General features: G+C 31.5%; 1 non-coding gene across 1 annotated transcript; it reads left to right on the top strand.

Moving 5' to 3' along the window:
• Nucleotides 1-8,235: 8,235 nt before the first annotated feature.
• On the top strand, nt 8,236-8,342 carry LOC139873862 (small nucleolar RNA R71). Its single transcript, XR_011767576.1, has one exon. It is a non-coding gene; the product is annotated as a small nucleolar RNA R71 (small nucleolar RNA).
• Nucleotides 8,343-8,819: the final 477 nt, after the last annotated feature.

Genomic DNA, 8,819 nt, shown 5'->3' with positions numbered 1-8,819 from the left:
AAATATATTCTTGATAATTCTATCTTTTGTAATTCTGGTAATTTACCAAATCAAATCGTGCTACTACGTTTCTTTCTGCTTAGAACATTATAATCAATCGAAACTTCATACCTACGAATTCTGGATCATTATTCGCTTTACTTGAAGTCGGGAAGAGAAAACAAGAGCATGGAGCTCCAAAACATAGCAAGAAATATAAAGCCGATCACAAACACAGAAATCACAAACTGAATATACAAATACGTAAAGCAATATAAAGACACGTGAGTATGATAAACACAATAACCCCAAGAGCGAAGTAGAAGTAAACAGATTCCTCCGGTGGTAGATGAAAAAGGAGAATGATCGATATGAAAATCAAGAATATATCCAGAATTAAAACTGGATGAAGCATATTGACTGATGATTTGGAAGTATGAATTAAAGAATAGAAAATTGGAGTGGTGGGAAATAATGGAATGGAAGAAGTTCATTTATAGTGGAAATACCAAACAAAGCAATCGAGACAGATGATCACATTTAATTAAAGAGATCATAATTTCCATAAATCCCAAAGAATCAGATCTTATAGATTTCCAAGGTTTTCTTCTAAATTCCTTGAATTCTGGAAATCCACCGTATCTACGTAAAAAGTTAAATCTCTATCACAATAGTTTGTGACATCATCACTCGTACGCTCCACATCATCGAATAGATTTATTTATATTAATAAAAAATGATTAAACTCTATTTACCAACTCATATTCGTCAGGAAAGTATTTTTATTGTTAGCCGTAACCACCTAACTCAAATTTCGGGACGAAATTTCTTTAACGGGTAGGTACTGTGACGACCCGAAAATTTTCGACCAAATTTAAAACTTAATATCTATATGGTTTCGACATGATAAGTAAAGTCTATTAAATTGAATTTCAAAATCTTTGAACTATGTTATTAAATCATTTGACCTTCGACTATTCCCGACGATTCACGAACCACTATCTGTAAATAAATAAATATATATATATATATATACATATATATATATATATATATATATATATACATATATATATATATATATATATATTTAAATATATACATTAATTTGAAATAGAAACTTATATGATTTAATTCATTTGTGTAAATAAAATAACATATGATATTACTATAAATCTATATATATATATATATATATATATATATATATATATATCTATATATATATATATTTAAACACCCCAACTTGCACACTTGATTTATTTGGTACGTTCTAATTTGTATATACATATACTTGCATATTGAAAGATCACCATATCCACTACTACTTTTAAAACTTGTTTTCTTTTGATTTGTTTTAACTTGCCTCTAACTTATTCGTTCATGATACATATGCAAACATATGGACCACCTGCAAAACTCACATCACCACACAATTAATTAGACCCGTGAATGGAGAATGAATTATCAATACACAGTATTTTCTTGTTTCTATCTTGCCCCACTCACATTATACATATATAATATATGAACATATATTACTAATCACACCCTTTTTCTTATATATACATGCACACATATGAAATATATATCTATCACCACCATTAACCGTAGATGGGTATTTGGTTTTCACCTTTGCAGCCCACATCACCCTTAATCAACAACCCACCACTACCTTCGGTTTAATCACCACCATCGTTTCCTGTTTTTGCTCGATAAACCACCATTAAAACCATCGATAAATGCTGTTGCGCCTGCACATTCTATTTACTGTGTGAATGCAGCTGCTACTCGCTTTTTCTGTTTCTGTCGATGAACAAGACCATCACAATACACCATCAAAACCTATTATAACTGCAGCTGCTATTCTATTTTTGCCTGAACACAAGTCTCACGGCCACCACAATTGTTAAGAGTATTGTTAGGAGTAAGCCTGACCCGTTTGTGAGCACCATAACTCGCCACCCTACCATCACAATTTGTTTCTTTAGTTCAAACCCAAATCGTCCATCATAACCCACTAAAGTTACTGCAATTACGGCTGTCTTATGCTTCTGTTTTTCCACCATCCGTCACCTTAACACCTGCAGTTTTTTTGTTTCTGTTTTTAGTCCAAGGTACCACCAAACCATCCTTGTTTCTACTACTCGTTAACTGCTATTGCAGCTATTATTATTAATAGCTGATGTAAACAGCCTGCAAACCATCACATAAACCACTAATTTTTTTTACTTGTATCGTTGCTACTGCTTTGCTGTTTTCCTTCGAACATATCATCACCATAGAACTACAAACATGTGATTTATTTCCTACTTCTTAACAGCTGCCTTATACATGATCCAGTGGTACCGAAACTCCATGTCACCCACTTGATAAATCAAAGGATATGATTTCTGTTGATATTTTTCTTGTTTTGATTACCTACCATGTACTGCTACGTTGTGATTCTTTCTCTGATTGATAAGTTTAACCAACCACACCATCATAAACTCGCCACCACTAAAACAACCACCACCACTGCTACTAACCAAACGTTCCTGTTTCAGTTACATGTTCACAGCTGCAAATGCTAATATCATTACTGCCTTTCTATTTTATAATCACTAAACCCACCAATCAAACCACCATTAATCGTACCTCAAGCACCACTATCTATGCTGCTGTTGACAAATGAAAGCACCAAAACTGCCTAATGTCTCCGTTTTGATTCTAGTTCGGTTCAACACAAGTTAGTCGTAGATTAACTATCTTCATATATCATCATCATCATCAGGATCTATTTTTTTATAACATTTACTAATCAACAAATTGTTGAAATATTTGAAACAAACGGTTTAACATCAAATCAAATTAACAATTAATTTCGATTCCTGGAGGCTCGTTTACGTCTCAAAGTATTGATCTTAATTGATATACACTTCTATATCCCAGATTTCAAAGTCAACGAGTAAAGCCTTTCGATCAATCTTTCAAATCATGAACTATAACGTATTTCTGAAACAAACGATTGATTACGAGTGTTTTATTGGAGATTCTAAACACTTTACATGAAGGAGTCTATACCTGAACCGCAATAGACTTCGATTTCTGACTTTAATATTCATCAACATGATCGCCACTGTTCTTAACCAAATTGGAATTGTTGATTTGTTCTTGGCTTTAATTCCTTCACAAAACTTCTTAAACGCAGGTATAGGAAGCAAGATCATTTGATTTTGTGACCTGATTTTATTGAAGTAATTTTGGGGAGAATTGGTGTTCATATGAATTGTAGAAGGGACCGGTCTGTAGCAACCAGACGAATCGAATGATATAGCAGACCATCGAATTCAGTTTAATCGAGCAAGGGATTTGGATTTAAATCTTGGGCTTCCAGTTTTAACATGATGGACTTATGATAAGCTCACATATTTCTTTATGGTAATAATATTGTTATTAATGTAGTTATTATTATTATTATTATTATTATTATTATTATTATTATTATTATTATTATTATTATTATTATTATTATTATTATTATTATTATTATTATTATTATATTATTATTATTATTATTATTATTATTATTATTATCGTTATTATTATTATTATTATTACAAATATTAATAACTAATTGTTATTATCATTATTATTATTATTACTAGTATTATTTTTATTTTTATTACAAATATTATTATCAAAGTACTATCAATATTATTATACAAGTATTATTAATATTATTATTAGTATTATTAAAATTATGATTTTTTCGGTAAAACTATTATTATTATTATTATTATTATTGTTATTATTATTATTATTATTATTGTTATTATTATTATTATTATTATTATTATTAGTATTATTATTATTATTATTATTATTATTATTATTATTATTATTAGAGTTATCATTATTTTTATTACTTTTTTTATCATTATTATTATTTTATGAGTATTAGTATTATTTTTATAAAATTACTATTATTAACATTAAAATTATTATATTTAACATTATTATTATTATTGATATATCAAATGAAGATTTTATACATAAATATATATATATGTATATATATATATATATATATATATATAAATATATATATATATATATATATATATATATATATATATATATATATATATATATATATATATATATATATATATATATATATATATATATATATATATATATATATAAAACCTAATCATATTAATACTTCTGTAATAAATGTTAATTATCTATATAAAGATAAATATATCTAATTAAGTTATTAATAAAACACATGATATATAATAACAATTAAAATCACTAATAATATATATATATATATATATATATATATATATATATATATATATATATATATATATATATATATATATATATTTTCGATTGCCATTACATGTATTAATATACATGATTGAATAATAGGTTTGTAAATCCGAGGTCAACCCTACACTTGTTAAATGATGTCATATGTATTTTTACTACAAAATACAGTAATGTGAGTTCATTTGCTCTCTTTTACTCTTTACATTTTTGGGCTGAGAATACATGCAAATGCTTTATTAACTATTTTACAATATTTATATGCGTGAGTTTATTTGCTCCTTTTTACTCTTTATGTTTTTGGGCCGAGAATACATGCAAATGCTTTATTAACTGTTTTACAATATTTATATGCGTGAGTTCATTTGATTCCCTTTTACTCTTTACATTTTTGGGACTGAGAATACATGCGCTACTTTTACAACTGCTTTATTAAATGCTTTTGAAATACATTTTGAACTGCGAATACATGAAATGCTTTTATAAATGTTTGACGAGATAGACATAAGCAAAACATTCCTCGAATGAATTATGTGGACGTGATAATTGCCACCATTGAATTATGTGGACGTGATAATTACCACAATTGATATGAATATTTTTACCCTGATTATTATTGCTTGGTAACCTAAGAATTAGGGAACATCACTAATTTTGAGAATTAGTGCACGCCTAAGTGACGCAAATCCTAAAGGTAGCTACCGGGTATAACACCCCCACCCAGAATGTTCACTAGACGGAAGGGCTAGTGGGCGTGGTGTTTAGTACTTCGAAGTTTATATGATTATTATACAGACGAGATGTTCTATTTTGGGGATATTATTATGCGCATTATATGTTAAGGTCGGTTACCAAGCCAAGCTATGAAAGCAAAGTGAATGTTATGTATCGAGAGAATGATTTTATACACAGGTTATGTGTATGTTATTTTTGTGCACGAGATATGTGTACGGTTACTAAGATTTATGAAAAAGGATTTTGTACACGAGAAAGGCGTACTGTATTTAAAAGATATCGCATGTACATTACAGGTGGGTATAGGATTCGGGCCCATTTGTACCATGCATCATTTAAATCTTGTGGTCTATCAAAATGATGAATTTTATTGTTTTATGATAAACTTATGAACTCACCAACCTTTTGGTTGACACTTGAAAGCATGTTTTTTCTCAGGTATGAAAGAAATCTTCCGCTGTGCATTTGCTCATATTACATGGAGTCGTTCATGGCATATAGAGGTCAGAACCTCGCAATGGGACCAGCTGTTGAAGACTTCGTCCAGATGGAATAGGACGGGTCACTACAGAAAAGTCATCCATGAAAACTTCCATGCATTCTTCTATCATGTCGTGAAAAATCTCCATCATACACCTTTGAAAGTATGCAGGGGTGTTGCAAAGTCCAAATGGCATGCGTTTGTAAGCAAAAGTACCATAAGGGCACGTGAATGTGGTTTTCTTTTGGTCCTCGGGTGCTATTGGAATTTGAAAATATCCGAAGAAACCGTCAAGAAAACAATAGTAACTATTCCCAGCTAACCTTTTCAACATTTGATCAATGAAAGATAAAGGAAAGTGATCTTTTCTGGTGGCGTCATTTAATTTTCTATAATCAATACAAACACGCCAGCCCGTTACAGTCCTAGTAGGAATAAGCTCATTTTTTCATTTGTGATGACAGTCATGCCACCCTTCTTAGGTACGCATTGAACTGGCTTACCCATGGACTATCAGAGATTGGATAAATTAAACCTGTAACTAGCAGTTTAATAATTTCTTTCTTAACAACATCTTGCATATTAGGATTTAGTCTTCGTTGGCGTTGCACATAGGTTTTATGACCTTCTTCCATAAAGATTTTATGTGTGCAATACGAAGGACTTATGCCTTTAATGTCATGAATCTTCCACGCAATAGCTGGTTTATGAGCTTTTAGCACAGAAATGAGTTGAGATTTTTCATTTTCCGCAAGAGAAGACGATATTATTACAGGTAATTCAAATTCACCATGTAAATAAGCATATTTCAAATGGTTTGGAAGTGGCTTTAAATCTAATATTGGTGGTTCTTCTATCGATGATTTGTATCGATATCTGTCTTCTTCATTTAACATTTGAAGTTCTTCTGTTGTTGGTTCATATTCATTAGCCATAAGTGTAGCTAATATTTCAGCTTCATCAATTGGTTCAGTTCCTTTTGCTAAAGAACATTCTCCTGTTCCTTGTAATTCTGGAAATTCTTCTAACAATTCTGCATGTGAATCTATAGTTTGAATGTAATAACATGTATCATCTGCAGATTACGGTTGTTGCATGGCTCTATCAACAGAAAAGGTAACATTCTCGTCCTCTATACTTAGGGTCAGTTTCTTACTGAACACGTCTATTATTGCTTTAGCCGTGTTTAAGAATGGTCTTCCTAATATGAGAGGAACTCAAGAATCTTCTTCCATGTCCAGAATGACAAAATCTACTGAAAATACTAAAGTACCAACTTTAACTAGCATGTTCTCCATTATCCCTCTAGGATATTTTACTAATCGATCTGCTAGTTGTATGCTTATTCGTGTTGGTTTCAATTCTCCAAGGTCTAGTTTAGCGTATAGTGAATACGGCATTAAATTTATACTAGGACCTAAGTCTGCCAATGCTTCTATTGAACTAAGACTACCCAGAAAATATGGAATTGTGAAACTTCCTGGATTTGAGAGTTTTTCTGGCATCTTATTCAACAACACTGCAGAACACTTAGCATTCATAGTAACAGCCGAGAGTTCTTCCATTTTCTTTCTATTTGTGATTAGATCTTTCAAGAATTTAGCATACCTTGGCATTCCTGAAATCACATCAATGAAAGGAAGATTGACATTTATTTGTTTAAACATATCCAAGAATTTAGATTGCTCGGCTTCAAGTCTTTCTTTTCTCATTTTACTCGGGTAAAGAAGCGGTGGTTGGTATGGTTTAACATAAGGTTTAGCCTTAACTGTATTATCTTCATTAACCTTTTCATCTACCGGTTCTGTTTCCTTATCTTGCTCAGATTGTGGTACTTGTGGAGTAGGAATAGCGTCATCAGAAATTACTGGCATTTCAGGTGGTTTAAGTGTAATACCACTTCTCATGGTAATGGCTTTAGCTGTTTCATTCCGGGGGTTAGCATTTGTATCGCTAGGTAGACTTCCCGGTTTTCTTTCACCTATTAACCTTGCTAGGTTGCTTACTTCTTGTTCTAGATTTTGGATTGAAGCTTATTGATTTCTAAATGCTTGAGCATTTTGTTCATTGGTTTGTTTTTGAGATGTGAAAAATTGAGTTTGAGATTCAACTAGTTTTGACATCATATCTTCTAAATTTGGCTTTTTATCATCGGTTTGTGGTGGTTTAATTGGAAAAATAGGTCTTTGTTGGTTGTAAGCATTATTAGATACTTGTTGATTGCTAGGACCTTGTTGGTAGTTGTATGGAACATTTCGGTTATAATTATGATTTTGATTGTAGTTTAGTCTTGGCGGTTGATAATTATTCTGATAATTATTTTCAGGCCTTTGGTTCATGTATGAAACATTCTCTCTTTGTTCCATTGTTTGTTCGATACTGAGACAATCTATTGTCAATGTGGTCCTCCACACTGCTCACAACTAATTCGTATTGAGTGAATATCTTTAGTCATCTTTTCCATTTGTCTCTCGAAAACATCTATCTTTGCGGAAATGGAATCAAAGTCATGGATAGAATCGGCTCTAGCCACTTTAGATGATCTAACGATGTCTTTTTCTTGATGCCACTCATGTGAGTGGGAGGCAGTGTTATCAATAATTTTGTAAGCTTCAGTTGCAGTTTTCTTCATAATGGAACCACCAGCTGCTATGTCGATGTGTTTTCATGTAGTAATATCGCATCCTTGGTTGAATATTTGTACTATTTGATAAGTGTCTAAACCATGTTGAGGACATCCTCTTAACAACTTTTCAAATCTTGTCCATGCCTCATATAATGTTTCATTTGGCTTTTGTGTGAACGTAACTATTTCTCCTTGAAGTCTCACGGCTTTAGATGCCGGAAAGAATTGTTTAAGAAATTTTTCAACTAACACATCCCATGTATCAATCGGCCTTTCAGGTAACGATTCTAACAAATCTTTGGCTTCTCCCTTTAATGTCCAGGGAAATAACATGAGATAGATCTGTTCATCCTCAACTTCTCTGATTTTGAATAGAGTACAGATCCTATTAAAGGTACGAAGATGTTCGTTTGGATCATCCTTCGACGCACCACTAAATTGGCATTGATTAGTTACCATGTGTAGGATTTGTCCTTTGATTTCATAATCTGACGCATTAATATCTGGTTGAGTAATTACGTGACCTTGGCCAGTGCGTTTAGCCCTCATTTGGTCTTCCATACTTAGAGGTTCTAGATTTTCCATGATTGAATTTGTTGAACTTGAATCACTAGAGGATTCTGACTTAATGGTTTCTTCCTCGACAATCTCTGGATGAGTGATTTGTGGTTCAGGAGG

This window comes from Rutidosis leptorrhynchoides, chromosome 10 (genome assembly GCF_046630445.1).
Source record: "Rutidosis leptorrhynchoides isolate AG116_Rl617_1_P2 chromosome 10, CSIRO_AGI_Rlap_v1, whole genome shotgun sequence".
NCBI classification, from domain to species: Eukaryota; Viridiplantae; Streptophyta; class Magnoliopsida; order Asterales; family Asteraceae; genus Rutidosis; species Rutidosis leptorrhynchoides.
This window is presented reverse-complemented; position numbering and strand designations above follow the sequence as displayed.